Below are 18,161 nucleotides of genomic sequence, written 5' to 3' on the forward strand. Positions count from 1 at the left end.
CAAAAATAAATTAAAGGAATTACTGAACGAAGATATGCAAATGACAGAATTTAATTTTAAATCAACCTTAGAGAAGGGAAATGTTGCCCGGTGAAATAATTAATCATGTTGCATTAGGTAAGCAGAGAGAGAGAGAGAACGAACTTTATTTCTCTTTTAGATTTTTTTCTCTTTTATTTCTCTTGAGCTCTATAACCACAGACGGCTGTTACCGTTCCTTTTAAAACTATGATTGAATCGTGCTCCAAGCTGAGAGCATTTTCAGTTCATTTGGGGGAGGACATTATTCTACAACGTGTGTGGAACATTTTAAACAGTACGAACTGAAATTGATAAATACCAAATTTTCATTATCACTTCACAGGTGTGGGAATATTTGAGACAAGAAAATACTCCTTTTCCCATTATATTTCAACTAAGTAAATACGAACTGAAACTGATTAATGCATACCAAATTTTCATTATCATCATCATCTTGATCCGGTTAACATGTTTTATCAAATGTTCCGATCTGAAACCTCTTCGTTTCTTTCATTTTCGGAAGCCAATGTATCCGCAACGCAATTCACTGAACTGTTGAACAAAAATATGAAACTCACAGCTTTTGAATTAAAGTCCACAGGGAATAACGACAATATAACGCACATCTTGCCCGGTGACATTTTGGAGAATATTACTAAAAGTTTCTCTACAACAATTTCTCTTTTAGAGACCGTCACAATTACACTGAACAACCACAGGCAGATATCAGGAGTGACACTAAGACATTTGGTTGCTTCCTGCTGGAAGCTCAAATCGCTCGAAATGGACGCAAAAAATTTTTCTTTGCAATTAGTGGAAGATTTATATGAAAGCAATATAAATATAAAATTGTGTAAGTATGAGCGACAAACTTTTTGCTTCTTTATTTTGCTCGTTGTTCTCGTCTTTAAGACGCGTAATTCACAATGAAAGTAATTTGTCATTTTCTTTGAAGAAAACACAATTTCCTCACTTTCCTCATCACAGTCAACCCATCTCAGGGTCGCACTTTCAAACGAACTTTCCGATTCCTTTTTTCCTATCAGCAGAACCAGTATTCTTGAGTTTGGATAGAAATCTACTCGCTGTTCACTGATTATAACATACTCTATAAGCAATATGACGAGAAGAACATCCTTCCTCACGTAAAGCAACAACAGCACTCTTTCTTCGTGGCGTCAACTGCACGTAACTCGCCATCCTGACACAAGCAAGGAATGACTGCAACTCTTGCAGAGCGTGCTTATAAACCTGAAAGCAATAGCTGATGCAATATAACGTCATCACCTATGCGTGTCAATCTTATCTGACGCAATCTGTTAGAAATATTGCCATGTACTTACGTTATTCGGACGACAATTACAATTTTAAGGTGTGATGCACTTTCTATGAATACCAGTGTGTGTATATATATATGCTATCATTATTTATACCTTCATATTCGCGGCAGTAAACGCTTTGCCTGCATAACGAGTTGCATTGGTATTGCACTACTGTCCTGTCTATTCATTTTTGGAAAACAATCATAAATTAAGTAGGGTCTACTTTCAATAAATTAAAAATAATAAACTAGTCCAAAAGAAAACATAGTATCTAAATTACATTGGAAAAATCCAGTCGCCTGAATAAAATATGAAGTAAGTGTGAAACAAACAAGATAAAACCTTCAACAAACTGGAAAAGAGAAAGTTGTACACAAAAAATAGCTCGAGAGGAAATAACGTGTTGCGAAATGACTCTCGCTTGTCTCTCACACACAAATATATTTACAGGGGACCCCGAGGATAATTGGTTCCACTTAAAACGAGGACCAATTTTTGTAATGTTTATTATATAAATAAAACTAAATGCCACTAGGAATAATATGTTGAGTTTAATATTCGATATGTATATAATATCGGTGTAGATACACCGTGGACAACTCTTATAGAAAACTGTGATGGCAGTGTGAAAAGCATTTCATCTGTATCTCATTATGCTCATCCTTCACAACGAGTTACCAATGTATTGCACTACCTCGAATAAGTAATTCTTTACTAATAGAGAAGACTATTTTTTCTTATTCTCGGTGGGCGCACCACCCAGACGGCACCGTTTCAAAGTTAGCTGTCTTTTCATCAGTGGGTCGGCAGGTACCCTGTTATCACAAGTGAATCGTTTCTTATTCGAATTAGCGCAATACGAAGTAGGGCAGCTCGTGAATGATGAATACTACTCTACCAATTTTAACATCATCTGCAAATTTAGGGGGGACGTGGGTAACACTGACACGCGTTTATCTGATAATATTGGTCAATGTAACTCTTGCACATACCTTAAGAGTTCTTATCTGTTACCCCAACTCGACGTATTATCTAGATGTTCTGGGGGCAAAGACGTTTCACGTGAGCGGGTAGCTAATATCAGGGAAGAGAGCCTAAAAAACTTCAAGGGTTGTGTTAGGGTTGTTAAATATACAAGAACAGTAAATCTTAATTGTTTATACAGTAACGTTAGAAGTGTCGTCAATAAAATGAGCGAATTCGAACTGCTGGTTAAAACAAGTATCGCGGACATAATAGGGCTTACAGAGACGTGGTGCCACCCGGAAATTGGGGATGATGAGTTTCAGTACGGCTTGTATAATGTATTTAGGAAGGATAGAGTAGATAGAAGGGGTGGTGGGGTAATGCTTCTTATCAGAAGCAGCCTGAGTGCGACGATAGCTTTCCCGGATTCAGACATTTCACATGCTAGTATAGAGTCTGTATGGTGTGAGATAGTTGGAAACAAAGGTACAATGCGAGTAGGAGTAATCTATAGACCAGGTGATTGTGAAGACTATGACAAAAGCCTCTACATGCAAATGGAATGGGCAAGTAAGCGTCAATGTCTTATTATGGGTGATTTCAATTTGCCTCTAATTGATTGGAGTAAATGGGAAGGAAACTCGACATGGGGAACAAAATTTTTAAATCAACTAGATGACTGTTATTTGTATCAACATGTCAGGGAAAGTACTAGAGAAAAGAATATCCTAGACCTCATCATCACACATGAATCAGATGACATAACAGGGCTGACAGTAGAGGAACCAGTAGCAGGAAGTGATCATGGAGTTCTACGGTGGATGATGACGAGAGAGGTAGCAGAAGTAAAAGGCAAAGGAATGGGTTTTAATTTCAGAAAAGGAAATTATGATGCCTTAAGGTACTACATGGCCTCTATTAACTGGGTAGATATCGCGCAGAGAATGAATACAATTGAATTGTGGTACGCTTTTAAAACATTAATCACAGATGCCTTGAATGCGTATATACCATTAAAAAAATACTCCACGAGAAGGGTTCCAAGTTGGATGAATAGTGAAGTTGCCACATTACTTGAGCAGAAAAAGGTGGCATGGAAAAGTTACAGAGCAATAAAAAGTACTGAAGCCTATAACAGCTACAAGGTGATGTGTAATAGAGCCACAGAAAAGGTTCGACAGGCAAAGGCAGTTTATGAGAAATCACTAGCAAACAGAGCAAAGAGGGGGGATAAAGAATTCTTCACATATATAAATGCCAAGAAGAGCAGGACAAACCAGATCGGACCTTTACGTAAGGGAAAGGGGACAGTAATAAATACACCAGATGCCGTTGCAGATGAACTCAACAGTTATTTTGCATCGATATTTACAAATGAAAAGCCTTTTGTGGCAATGGGAAATTGTGGGAGCGAAGTTAAAAAATATGTAATTAATGATATTGAAATTTCGCAAGATTATTTAATGAAAAAACTTTCAAGCCTACAGACCAGTAAGGCTCCTGGAGTTGATGGAATATACCCTATAATCTTGAGAGAGGCGGCAAGCGAGTGCATTGAACCATTGAGGCTAATTATGCGAGCATCACTGGACTCTGGGGAGATTCCCTTGGATTGGAAAAGTGCAAATGTGTCTCCCATACATAAGGGTGGCTCTAAAAGTGAAGTGGGAAATTATCGACCTGTCAGTCTGACTTCAGTAGTAGGGAAAATCATGGAGGCAATGATCAAGGGTGGAATTCAGGATCATTTGGATCGAATTGAAATTCTCAAGGATACTCAGCATGGTTTTGTAAAGGGAAAATCATGTTTAACAAATCTGGTTCGCTATTTCGAAAGGGTCACTCACGAGCTGGATTTAGGGAATAGTGTCGACATTGTTTATTTGGATTTCAGTAAAGCTTTTGACTCAGTCCCACATGAGCGGTTGCTTTATAAGCTAGAACAGGTTGGAATCACTGGGAAAATCCTTAGATGGATAGAAGGATGGCTTCAGGGCAGGAGGCAGAGAGTTGTGATAAATGGCTATTCCTCAGATTGGGTTGATGTAAGAAGTGGGGTTCCCCAAGGATCGGTATTAGGACCACTGTTGTTTTTAATTTTCATAAACGACATTGATGAAGGGATAGAGGGCGTGATGTCTAAATTTGCAGATGATGTTAAAATTGGTAGAGTAGTTAATGATCACTGTCAAGCTGAGCTTCTTCAGAGAGACCTAGATAGACTTCAAGAATGGTCAGAAAAATGGCAGCTGTGCTTTAATCCAACAAAGTGTAAGGTATTACACCTGGGAAACAGTAATCCCAAAATAACTTATTCACTTGGTGGAGTTCAACTAAACCCAGTACTGGAGGAAAGGGACTTGGGTGTTACGATACGGTCAGACATGAAATTCTCTGAGCATTGTAAACAGGTTGCAAGGAAGGCCCATGGTGTCCTATCGATGATCTATCGAACTTTTGCAAGTAGAGATAGGGACGTGATAATCCCATTATATAAGGCTTATGTTAGACCACACTTGGAATACTGTGTTCAAGTATGGAGACCGCACCTAAAGAAAGACATCGAGCTTCTTGAAAGGGTGCAGAGAAGGGTAACTCGCCTGGTGAGATCGGCAAAAGGGCGTCCTTATGAAGAAAGACTTCGAATATGTGGGTTGCAGAGTTTGGAAACTAGACACCTTAGAGGAGATTTGATTGAGGTGTTTAAGGCTCTGAGAGGCATCAGTAAAATGAATGAGGACAAACCTTTCAAGATTATAAATGATGCTAGAACTAGGGGACATAAATTCAAGTTACGGGGGGAAATGTTTAGATTGGACTGCAGGAAGTTTTATTTTAGCCAGCGAGTTATAAATTATTGGAATAAGTTGCCTTCATGGGTGGTAGAGGCCGACAGTTTGGGGAAATTCAAAGGTCATCTGGATAGTACTTTCGTGTAAGGGAAGCGCATAGGATGATAGGATTAATTTCCTTTTTATTTATTTTTTATTTCATTTTATTATTTTTATTTATTAATTAATTATTATTATTTATTTATTTATTTAATTTTTGTTTATATCATTGTTTTTTTTTTTTTTTTTTTTTTTTTTGGCTGGTGCAGCATAAGCCATAGGCTTTCTTGCACCATACGGCCGTTACTAATACTAATACTAAATACTAATACATACGTTGTATCTACACCGATATTATATGGTATTGGTTATTATGTGTATGTACATAGTGAAAAATGGATGAAGGAACAGAAAAATCGTAAACTTGTTTCATTAGACATTTTTTATTATAAAAGAAGATCGTTCTCACAAAAAAATATTCAAGTGCTTGGTCAATTTTCTCAAGGGAAAAAAGCTTTAATTGATTAATTTTCAAATTCTCGTAACTGCGGCGACTCGGATAACGGGGAACCCCCCCTGTATATCACTTTAAGACAGTTCTAAATTAGGCAATAAAATAACGGTGATAGTGAGCAACAAATGCGTGAAATATTTCGTAGCATAAATAAACAAACCTTTTTTTGCCAAGGATATCTGGCGGAAAACAATTTTAAAAATCAAGCGATATTTATTAGGGGGGAGGTGCAGAAAATCAGATATTTATCACCAACTTCTTCTTTTCGGGATGAACTTGACAGGTGTAACGCCACCTAAGCAAGGTTAATGACTGACTATATAGAGAAAAGATGACATAAAAAGGATAGACAAAAAAAAAACAGTGAAACGATGTTTCTTTGGAGTTCACTAGAGTGAATGGACCAACTATGACTTCACGCAGCATTGCTGCCAATTCGCCAGCTACTGTTGTGTTAACGTGGTGATCCTGAACCCATTCTCCCTTGCACGGTTCTGTTGCAACCCTTTTTTCCTGGCGGGAGAGGGATGACGGTGCCCTTGTCTCCTCCCACGCCGCCCACTCTTTCCTTCTGGTGGGGCACAGGCCTGATTCACTGATTTTGGGGTCGTCTACTCTATCGACCCTATAATTATGGTCCCACCCCCCCAGCCTTCAGTCTCTCCCTCCTAGCTTTCCAACTACCGTTCATCCAATGTCAAAATTATCCTACATCCAAAATTCTTAATCCCACGCTGTATAACTTATAACTCCTTTGTCCTGAAACAACGTCTAGCGCCCCCCTTTAAAAAAAAAAAAAAAAAAAAAAAAAAAAACAGGTAGCGACTGAAATCCCAGGAAATTAGGTGGCAGGAAATACCACATTTCCTATTGAAAATGATGGATAATAAATGAAGTACACTTTCGCAAGCTACAGGATCTTTCAAATGTAGTTCTTTTAATTAATCTTCTATCTCAGATTGCAGACACAGCTAACAGAAAAACATGTCTTTCCTTAAAAAGTTAGTTTAATTTTCGCATTTACAACTCACAGGGTCCATCCCTCCATCTCTTTTCGTTCGGTGGCTACCAGAATATTCCCAGTGCAGCTTGTGGCCATGCCCCACAAGAGTAGAAGTTCGGGGGTGGCGAGGAACAGAGGATGTCCCCCTCTCCCCAAAGAAGTGGGAAGTTGGAGAAACAGATCTTTGAGAAATGGTCAGCTGAAAAATCATATACCGGTGGAACCTTTGCTGGAACATGGTCCTTGATGAGTGGCTCGCAAAAGATTTCCCCCAAATAACTAAAATAGGGTATGCAGACGATCTTGTTCTGCTCCTACAGGGTAATTCACGGCTTGAGCTGGAAACCAGAGCAAGAGAGGCCTTAAATGATCTAATCTCCTGGTGTGCAACAAACAAACTAGAATTGTCTGCAGAAAAAACAAAACAAGTCCTTTTTAAGGGAAAACTCAACAGAAACAGGCCCCCATTAATAAAAATCAATGAACAGAGTATAGGTAGGGAATCCACATACAAGTATTTAGGAGTCATACTAGATGAGAAACTAAACTTTGTAGAGCACGCAAAATATCTAAGAAATAAAACCCAACAATTAACAGGAAAATTATTGAGAATTGCCCGGAAAAAGTGGAACATAAAATCATCTACACTGGCAATGTATTACAAATGTCTATTCCTACCCATTATATGCTACGGAGCAGGTGCTTGGGCACCCAGCATTAAACACTGCCTAGTAAAAAAATACTTAATGCAGGCACAGAGAATTTTCCTGCTGGCCTCCTCCAGAGCATGTAGAACCATCTCTACATCAGCACTCCAGATAATATGTGGTAAAATACCAATAACATATGAAATTATACAGGTATATCTAAAATACTATAGAAGACAAGGAACCCCACATTCCCTAGGAGAATATACAACAGATCCAAATGAGACAGATAAGGAAGAAAAAAGAAGATTAAGAGAAATGTTCATTACAGACTGGCAAAGAGAATGGAGAGAAGACACCAAAGGGAGAACAACATACCAGTTCATCCCCCTGGCACAGGAAATAAATAAAAACAATAAACCCTGGTTGAGCCCAGATTTATATACTACCTTCCTCCTGTCGGGTCATGGAAGCATAAATGCAAGACTGCATGCTCTGGGGCTGGCTGATTCCCCCAACTGCAGATGCGGGTCACTGGAAACCGTACAACATATAATGCTCGAATGCATAAACTACACAGACCTGAGACAACCATTCCAGCTTGTAACAGAAGTGTATCACACTGAGGATTTCCCCAAAGTGCTGGAATCACCAGATAACTTTCAAGCATTAGTAAACTTTGCAACAAGTGCATTCAAAAGAAGAAGAACCCTCCTCGGTATGCCGGAGTAAAGCAAGAGGCAACACACAAGCCCATACCTAAAATTGGGAGAGAGGACACAGCATGGATGGAGACTAACCTACGGAAAGGGACTGATATATATTCTCAGTACCCATGCTAAAAATACCACAATAAAAAGGAATACATGCTGACTGCAGCACTGTCATTTCAGATAGTCATAACAATGGACATAAACTGTACATGTACCATAATAAACAGTACCAAGAATAAAAGACCAGTCAACCCCAACATGGCAAAAGTCTAAGACACAACAAGTGAGTAAGGGAAATGCAGAGTATACCCTATGCCACAGAAATATGACAATAACAAGAAGTAATGATTGCAACATGGAAAACAACAAAAATAAATTCAAGGGCATGGTACTGAACTACATCCTCAGTGCCCATGTTTCAGACAACACGGTGCACTTACCACACAAGTAGTTTAGCGCCATTAAGAAAATACATGTTGACTACAATAGTACCTTCTTAGGGAACCTCAACAGCGGTCATAAACCTTATATGTAAACTCTCAATGACCAGATCCCAGACATCACAGTATGCATACCTTGCAAACAATATGAGCCATAAGAAGAAGATGAAGAAGGAGAGGAAGAGAAAGAGAAGTGAGCAGAAGAAGGAAGAAAGAGAAAAAGGAAAGAAAGAGGAGGAAAATCACCGATGAACGTGGCCAAACAACTGCACATGTGCCAGCACACTACGGCAAAACAATGGGTGTTGGGTCACACAAGATTATGCCCAAGAGGAAGGAAGAGAAGAGAAAGAAGATGGAACATGGAAGAGTGGGGAAAAGGAAGTAAAGAAGAAATGGACAATGCCGTATCCTGATAGAACAATACCGTCCAGACTCCAGCCTTCCCACTCTTGGACAGGATTAATGACCACAGACCTGTCATCCCAGAGAACCATAGAAATGGTCATAACCTACGGAAGAACCATAAACTACCAGTGCAATGCTCACCAACACCAGGTAAATCTGTCAGTGCCTGAACTTAAGGAACACCTAGAGTGTATAGGTAATGGTGAAGAATAATCCCAGATCACAGTAGTATTGCACGAACAAATGTAATGCCTATGACATTGAAAACAACAAAAATAAAACCAAGGGGCAAGATACAGACCTACATCCCCAGTGTCCAAGTTCCAGGCATTACAGCACTCTCACCTACAAGAGGTTATGTGCCAATGAGAACAAAGCATGTTGATGTTACCTACAATCCTAACATCTCAGAGAACCATAACAATGGTCATAAACTTTGTATGTACCATAAATCACAAGTGCCAGGCTTAACAAGACCAGATGAATCTGCCAGTGCCTGAGCCAAAGGAATATCTAGAGTGTATAGGAAATGGTACACACAAGGACATATCCAGGAGGAAAGAAAAGAGAGGAAAGAAGGAGAAAAGAGGGAAGAAGGGAAGAAAGAAGAAGAAGGAAAATGGAAGAGAGGGGAAAAAGAAAGACAAGAAGAAATGGACACTACCGTGCCAGATTGCGTACCAATATGAACTGATCACATCATTCCCACTCTTGGTCAGGATTGAGCCCTGCAAGAGATGGAATAGTACATCCCTCCCACTCTTGGCCAGGACTGAGCCCTGTGAGAGATGGGGTATAGGGATATCGATAAGTAAATGATAGTCCTTATATTATTATAGTTTCATTTATTTTATTTTATTTATTTTATTTTAATATATTTTACTTTATTTTATTTATTTTAATTATCTTATTTTATTTTACTTTACTTTATTTTAATTGTTTTATTTATTTTATTTTACTTTACTTTATTTTAATTGTTTTATTTATTTTATTTTACTTTACTTTATTTTAATTGTTTTATTTACTTTATTTTATTTTATTTTATTTTATATCTAAGGGGAAATAAAAAACCAAAAAAGTGTGCCCTGGTAATTCTGAGGGGACCTTCCCTGATGCATTACCCGGCCACACAGGATTAACTTGATGGGACATCAGACGTCCAAAAACTTAACCACAGGACCGGATCAGTCCGTGTCCTCTTAAGATAAAGTAGATCCTGGCTGCCTCCATGTGGCTAGGGATGGGAGTGAGGGGCTGTGACGCAAACCTGCCACAGCCCCCTACTGCTAAATGCCAGGTGCCGGCTAACACACAACGCAAACACAACACTAATGCACACCTAATTACATATTTCATCTATCAGATGCTTTTTTTTTTTTTTTTTTTTTTTCCTTCTCAAAATTCAAAAAACTTAAAAAATTTAAAGAAATTTTTTTATTATTTTTTTTTCTTTTATTTTATTTTATTTTATTTTTTTTTGTGTTTTATATATATTTACGTGAAATTTTGATGCTCTTTTTTTTTTAAGTTCTTTTCTAAGCCGGCAACTTGGCAAAAAGCCTAACAAACGGCGGATATAGGGGGAAACCCTGGAAGCCGCTAATAACTTACAAATACACTTTCTGTATACATGTCGCGAATGGATATATATGTGAGAATGTATATAAATTGTATATAAATCTTGTATCATGTATATATAAATGGATGTATATAAATCTTGAGAATGTATATAGAATTGTGTGTATAAATAAATGTAAAATACCGGTGGAACCTTTCAATACACAACGACAGAAACCCACCTGTGGTACATGCAACGATAAACCTAAAAAGGTTCACTTGAGTTTCTTGCCAGTGCAAAAACATGGCCATTTCTAAATTGGTTTTCCGCAGGGTCTTAAAACGCGTGACACGTTCGTAGTCGATCACCTAACGCGCCTACTAGGAATGTCAGATGATGTTACAGTTTGCGGTTTAATTTGGAACTGCCAGTTGGGTTTAGTAAAAAGCCTCTGAACCACGTCAAGGTACCAACTGTTTACAGAGGGATTTCTCTTTGGTTTTCCAGGAGAAATCCTTCTTCGTCCAGCAGCCAGACAAAGAAGGAAAAGAGACTGGAGCAACTTTCCAAATCAACTTTAACATATTTTTAAAAATAAAATCAAATATAAAACTGGATTTTCAGATATTTTACAATGTCCTATCTGATAATTTCTCAGAAATTATAAATAACACTTATTTAAAATACAAAACGAACGAAAGTCGCGTATAAAAAAGATTCCGATTAAAAATTTAGATCTTTTTTTTTTAAATTATTTAAATAATGAAACAAATTGGTTCCTCAGAAGCCATGTGGTATTTTTACAGAAGAATACCAATTTAGCGTGACATTTTTAAAAGCACAAGTTTATTAAAAATTCAAGAAATTGCAACTTAAATGAATTAAGGAGCTTATTTGTATAATTCTATAATTTTAAATGTTCATAATAACATATTACATAAAGAGTTTTAAGATCTAAAATATGCAATTTTGAAAAGAAATTAAAAATTTCAATTAATTTTAAGATACTATTAAAAATTCTGTATAAGTTATATATATTCCGAGCTTGGACAAAGTTTATCAGTCCGGACTTCCCGGTGCACCCTGATACTGTCCGCTTAAAAAGTAATTATTTTTAATAGCAGAAGGATACCTGCTTGTATCCTTCTGCTTATTTCTTCGTCTATTACTCCACTCTTTGTAATGGTCTTCCTAGATTCTTATAGTTGTTAACCATTTTTAGCTGTTTCCCTTCCATTGTAATGTATCCGTCAAGCACGCCACTCCTCTTTAGAACCATTACTTCACTCTTCTCGTGACCGAAAACCAGTCCAAATTCATTGATCATACTAGCCCAAATATGAACTCTTGCCGTTGCACTTGTTCCCTACTCTCCCCATATGCAGAGGTCATCTGCGAACAGCATGACTTTCATCTGGTCCTGTCCAAGTCGTTCCACCACTCTACATTGCACATCATTCAAGACAGCTAACAGTAGTGGTGACAGGACTCCTCCTTGTCTCAAACCTGAAATTATTTCGAAGCTCTCCGTCAATCCCAACACTGTTCTTATTTTGCTCACTGTATTGGTGCACATATTCTCAATTCTCTCCGAGATGTTCCTCTGTCCCCAAGTTTCTGAAAACCTCCCACACTTTCTCTCTCTTTATGGCATCAAACGTTTTCTTTATATCAACCAAATGCCATCCATAATTCTTTATTGCGTTTATAACACTTTTCCATCAGTTGTCTGACGCAGAAAATTAGATCCACCGTCGATCTGCCAGGCCTAAAGCCGTACTGTTCCTAGGCCACCCTATTTTCAATCGTTCCCCTTATCTTCCGCTCTAACACTCTCTCATACAGCTTATTCACATGTGATGTCAGTGTGATGCTTCTATAATTGGAACACTTTCCTGTTCCCCTTCTTCAACAACGAGATGATCAAACCTTCTTTTCAGTCCTTCGGCACCTGTCTCTCATCCCAGATCTTACGGAACACCCTGTATGTCCACGTTATCCCTGCCTCGCCTGTAGCCTTCAGCATTTCTCCATTTATCTCATCCATACCAGCAGATTTACCAGACTTGATGTATTTCGATGTCTGCGCTACATCATTCCAAGTCAATCTGTCTGCTCTCAGTCCGTATACAAGATTACTAAAAATTCGTGAAATCGCAACTTAAATGAATTAAATAGCTTATCTGTACAATTCTATAATTTTAAATATTCATAATAATCGTATTTTCTCCTCTCTACCATGTGGTCGTGGAAAGGTCCTAAAAAGGAGTCCAAGATATTGCATTCATACATTGTGTGTGAAGAATGAGCGCACGTTTCTACAGTACACGCAAAGATGGACTACGATGAATCCGTTCTGAAACGGAAGGAAATTATATATTTTTGTTTATTTAATTTTTATTTAGTTTTCAAATTGAAGCTGCTTTACAGATTTAGCTTTACCGATTACTGTGATTTCCTTATAAATTTCTTCTCCTTTTTCAGTTTTCGATATGATAAGTGACTAAGTTACGATTATTTATATGCATACCATGCATTTTTCTTCTCTGCCATGAATCTCATTAGTTTATCTGCCATCCATGTTCCGGCATCCTCTTCCTTAAACATTCCTCTTGTGTGAACGTAGCTGCAAAATATTCATTCAGTTTGTCAGCTACCTCAACACAACAGTCATCAACAGTTGAACCATCGATATTAAGTGGACCAATCTGATTCCTCCCCTTCCTTCTAAAGTTTACATAAGTAAATGTCTGTTATTTCTCTTTGTGTTCTTTGCCAAGGATTTTCCGTAATCTGCCTTCGCTTCCAAAACCTCCTTTGTGACTTGAATACAAACTAGTTTCTAATCTATCATAGGCTTCTGTGTCTCCTGATAATTTTTATGCCATGCATTTTCCTTCTCTGCTATGGACCTCATTAGTTCATCTGCCATCCGTTTTGCTGTTGGTAACATCATCAGTTGGTCCCACAGTATATGACTTAAAAACTGACTCAGATCACTGTAGTCACCTTTACAAAAGCAAAAACCCTTCCCTTTTTTACCCTTTACCCTGATGATGGTTAAATCTCTGTATAAATCCCTCAACAGGTCACTGCGATGACTGCTGCCTAGTGGTTCCATTATCTGCATATTTTTAATGCATGAATAATCATTGCTGATAATCAGATCATTCCTTCTGGTTGCCTCTCAAACATGCTGATGTAGAAAACAATCATCCACTAAATCCACAAAAGCCTTGCTAGTGTGTGATCTACCAACCCTCAACTTCCAGTAAATATCTGGAAGTTAAAATCCTCCATTCTCAGTGCTTACGTCACACCAAACTGTCTCAACATTGCACTGAGAAAGCAACCCTGTACTTTTCTGTACACACTGTAGTCATCAAATTCCACTCTGCATCACTTATTTCCGTGTGACACCACGTCTCTGATATTCCAACAATATCCGCCTTCGATGTTTTGACCTACACTTCATATTCATCAAATTTATTTACTAAACTCCTAGCAGTGGTGTGCCTACATGCACCTGTTCCTACTCCTGGTGACCCTGACACAGTCCATGGTTTAATTTGTTTCACGATGACTGACTCCCAGCAGTGATTTCACCAGCTTTTCAGGCTGCTGATTTCGTATACCGTATCGAAAATCTTCACAACTTTTTTGTCTTGGTGTTGAAACCAGAGACCACCTGATATCTGGTGAGACACAACTTCGTCGCGAAACTGGCTCTCATTGGTCCCAATTTTTAACCAAATGGCAAATTGCTTAGGCCATTCTCTGTGAAAATAGTGCAATACTAGGGCAACTCGCTGCAAACGCACTTTGTTCTGCTGTGAGTAGTAGTAGTAGTAGTAGTGGCATGTGATGCAAGAAAGCAAGTGTATGCAGCATCAGCCAAAAAAAAAAAAAAAAATCACGCCATTCCCTCCAAATGCCTGTCCAGTTCCTCCTTAAATTTATTCAACCTATCAACTTCCACAACGACAGATGGAAGTTTGTTCCAGCAATTAACCACCCGCTGGCTAAAGGCAAATTTCCGCACATCTATTCTACATCTGTCTTTTCTTAATTTGAATTTATGCCCCCTTAGGTTCGTAATCTGAGCAAGCGGAAGGATCCCATCAGAATTCAGCATGCTCAACCCATTCAAGGCCTTATACACCTCAATCAGATCACCGCGCAGGTGCCTAGTCTCCAGCCACTGCAATTTGCAGAACTTAAGCCTCTCTTGATAAGAGGATCCCTTCATTCCCCTCACCAATCTTGTTGCCCTTCTCTGTACACGCTCAAGTAAATCTACATCAGAATGGAATTTGGTCTAGACAAATGCAAGATCCAAACACTACACCAGGGAAAATTAGTTGGCCGAAACTACCAGCTGCTGACTGATAAAGAGATCGAAGCTATGACAGAAGGAGAGACGTACAAATACCTAGGGAGGCCTGACCGAAGTGCCTGACCGAAAAATATCAACAGAGACTCAGAACCCTGCTGAAAAAAAAAAAAAAAAAAAAAAAACAAAGCTGAACGGAGGGAACACAGTTAAAGTCATAAACACCTATGAAGCTCCAGTACTAACATACACATTCGGGGTCATAGATTGGACTAACACCGAGCTAGAAGATATCATGCGAAAGATAAGGACAATGATGACCAAGAGCCGCCAACACCACCCGAAGTCAGCAGTGGAGAGAATAACAATACCTCGGAAAGAGAGAGGGAGGAAGGGCTTGATAGACCTGATAGAACAACAGAAAACAGCGATAGTTAACCCGAAGGATACTTCGAGAACAACACAACACCACTCCACCAGGCCACAAGGAACATAGATAAGTGGTATGTATGTTCCTTATACCCACTCAACCTAAGCGAGGAAACCCTTCCCGCCCAGAGGATACAAGAAACGAAGTTAGAAAGATGGCCAAAGAAGACACTCCATGGCAGACACAACAATGACCTCCATCAAGATCACATTGATAACACTGCTTTCAATGCATGGCTCACAAGCGGGACGCTCTTCCTCGAGACTGAAGGATTCATGCTGGCCATCCAAGACCAGGTAATCAACACCAGAAACTATAGAAAATACATCGCTAAGAAGCCCGGAGTGTTAGATGACACATGTCGACGATGCCACCTGGCCTCAAAAACGATCCAACACATCACCGCAAGGTGCGAGGTGATCACCCAGACTGAGTACACTCATAGACACGACCAGGTAGCCAGGATAATACATCAGAAGCGAGCGAGGAAATACCAGTTGACCAAAGAAAGTGTACTGTACTACAAGTACGAATCCCAGGCAGTACTAGAGACCTGAACCCACAATTTATACTGGGATTGCGCCATAATAACGGATAAGACCATCCCGCACAACAGGCCGGACATAACCTTGTGGACTAGATGGAAAAGGCTACCTACCTGATTGACATAGCGATGGCCAAAAGTAGCAATGTCCAGAAAAACCATGAGAAAAAAAATTATGAAGTACACGAACCTGAGACATGAGATCAAGGAGATGTGGCAAATGCAAGAAGTATCAACCTTCCCAATCATCGTGTCAACCATGATTGGGATGACACGATGACAACGACGGTATGGTACCAAAGATTCTACATAGCAACCTGGCAGCAATAGGTCTCCCAGAGAACACCTACGAGGAACTCCAGAAAGTCGCAATCCTGAACACCTGTAGGATAGTGACAGAGAGTTCCTCGACCAACAGTAACACCACGCATAACAACAACCATCCTGAGTACTTCGTAGCAATATCCGTCACGAGGTAGAACCCCAATCAGGGAGAAATAATAATAATAATGACTCGTTGTGAAGAAATTAGAAATATGAGAATATCACAAACACAATGCCACTTACTTCGGTCATTTACTATTAACTAAAATTATGCTTGGCACCAACTTGTTCAATTACTCATTGCAATTGTGACATTTGGTATGTTGAAACTGCAAAGGAACTTATCTTTCCAACTTGGTAATGAGAATTTTGTTAAGGAGTTTAATAAACAGAATATTAAGTAATTAGAAATCTTCAGTTTAAAAATGTTTCCCATAGATAGAGTAAAACGTTTATAAATTCTGAAATAGTACTTAAAAATCACCTTTAATTTACACATGTGCATCTTTTCATTTTCATTTGTGAAGTTAATATTTCATAACCTTAGGTCATTTTCCCACGTCAGTAGTAGTTCTAACCCTCCTGAAAATTTTCCAGCAGGTTTAGAAAAAAAAACCTCCTAAATAACAAATGATAAGCCTTCTTGGAAAACTTCTTATCTGAGTTCTACTGTAATATGTTGGCTGGAAATGCAAAGTTGCAAGTGATTTCAAGTGACAACGCCAGGTTTTAAGCAACTAGGTAATTTTTAATGAGTTAAGCAAAAATTTAATTTCTTAATATTACTTTATAAAATTTTCATTTACTATTAATAATTATCAGATAATTCTAAAAACATTGTAAAATTTTCGAGAAATTTTTAGAAAGTTTAATTGACTAATATATTAAACCACTAAATATTTTATAATTTTTGAATATTAGTAATTGCTTGCAAGAATTATTTATTGCAATGAGCAGTCCTTTTTGGTTGTTCTGAAACATGAACACCACCACCACAATTTTGAAGAATAAAATCATGCTCCATATAAGGGCGTCTATGAGATTCTGTGGCAACAAATCCTATTGTCCCACCAGCGCACAAATCCCATTCATCCCCCACCAAGTGACCGACGAGTTGTACGCCCTTGAGAACACAATATGATAATTTGTATGCATTATTCCTTGCATAAAAAATATAATTTATATGCAAGGAAAAATGCATATAAATTGCTGTAGAAAACAATTCTCCAACAATCGACAAAAGTGTTGCTAGTGTGTCAGAGACCAAACCGCAAATTCCAGCCACTATCTGGGAAGTTAAAATCCCCCATTATAAGGCATTCCTTGCTGCTTAGCTATTGGTTCCCAATTCGTGGAAAAATATCATATTTGAATCAAGAGAAATCACTATATTCGCTTTGAATTAAAACGTAGCTCAATTTCTGAATGATACTTTCTTTTCTTTTCTTTTTCAATTAATCTTAGGTATATCAAGAAGACTTTCAAAGAAACCTCATTTTACAAAGGCTGAGTTCCAGTTAGGTCCACATAAGTCCAAGAATCATTGGAATACTGAGCATTTGTATTTTATGGTTAATCCTAATAACAGATGGCGCCACCGAATGCTGACCAAAATCTGTATGAAATTTGTGTACTGATTTTGAACAAATATACAAAGAATAAAAATGAATGTGATACTTGTAAAAAAATTGCAATAAAAGAAAGAAATTAGGTGTAATTACAAAACAGGACGCCGTACTGTGTAAAAAGAATGCATAAATTTGTGCGTCAAACATTAATTCACGGATCATACGAATACAATCTTATCGTAGTTCGATGTGCTGTCGATAGATGGCAGCCCATGCCAGTTGTATAACTCGCACTACACTATCCTCACTCCATTAATTCTTTCATTTATAAAAATATACTTATTTCTAATAAAACGTAACATTAACTGGAGAATTTCATGGGTATTTCTAATGCAAGGCCACCTCGCTTAATGTATTCATATGGTAAACAAGGATATCAAATTGTATTATGATTTGGCGAAGTAATTTTTTAAAAAAAGTAAAGAGAACCTTTAAGCAAGTTTATTTCAATTAAATGCATTAAAAAAGTTTCACTCCAC

Source organism: Mastigoproctus giganteus, chromosome 5 (genome assembly GCF_048544385.1).
Source record: "Mastigoproctus giganteus isolate SK-2022 chromosome 5, ASM4854438v1, whole genome shotgun sequence".
NCBI lineage: Eukaryota > Metazoa > Arthropoda > Arachnida > Uropygi > Thelyphonidae > Mastigoproctus > Mastigoproctus giganteus.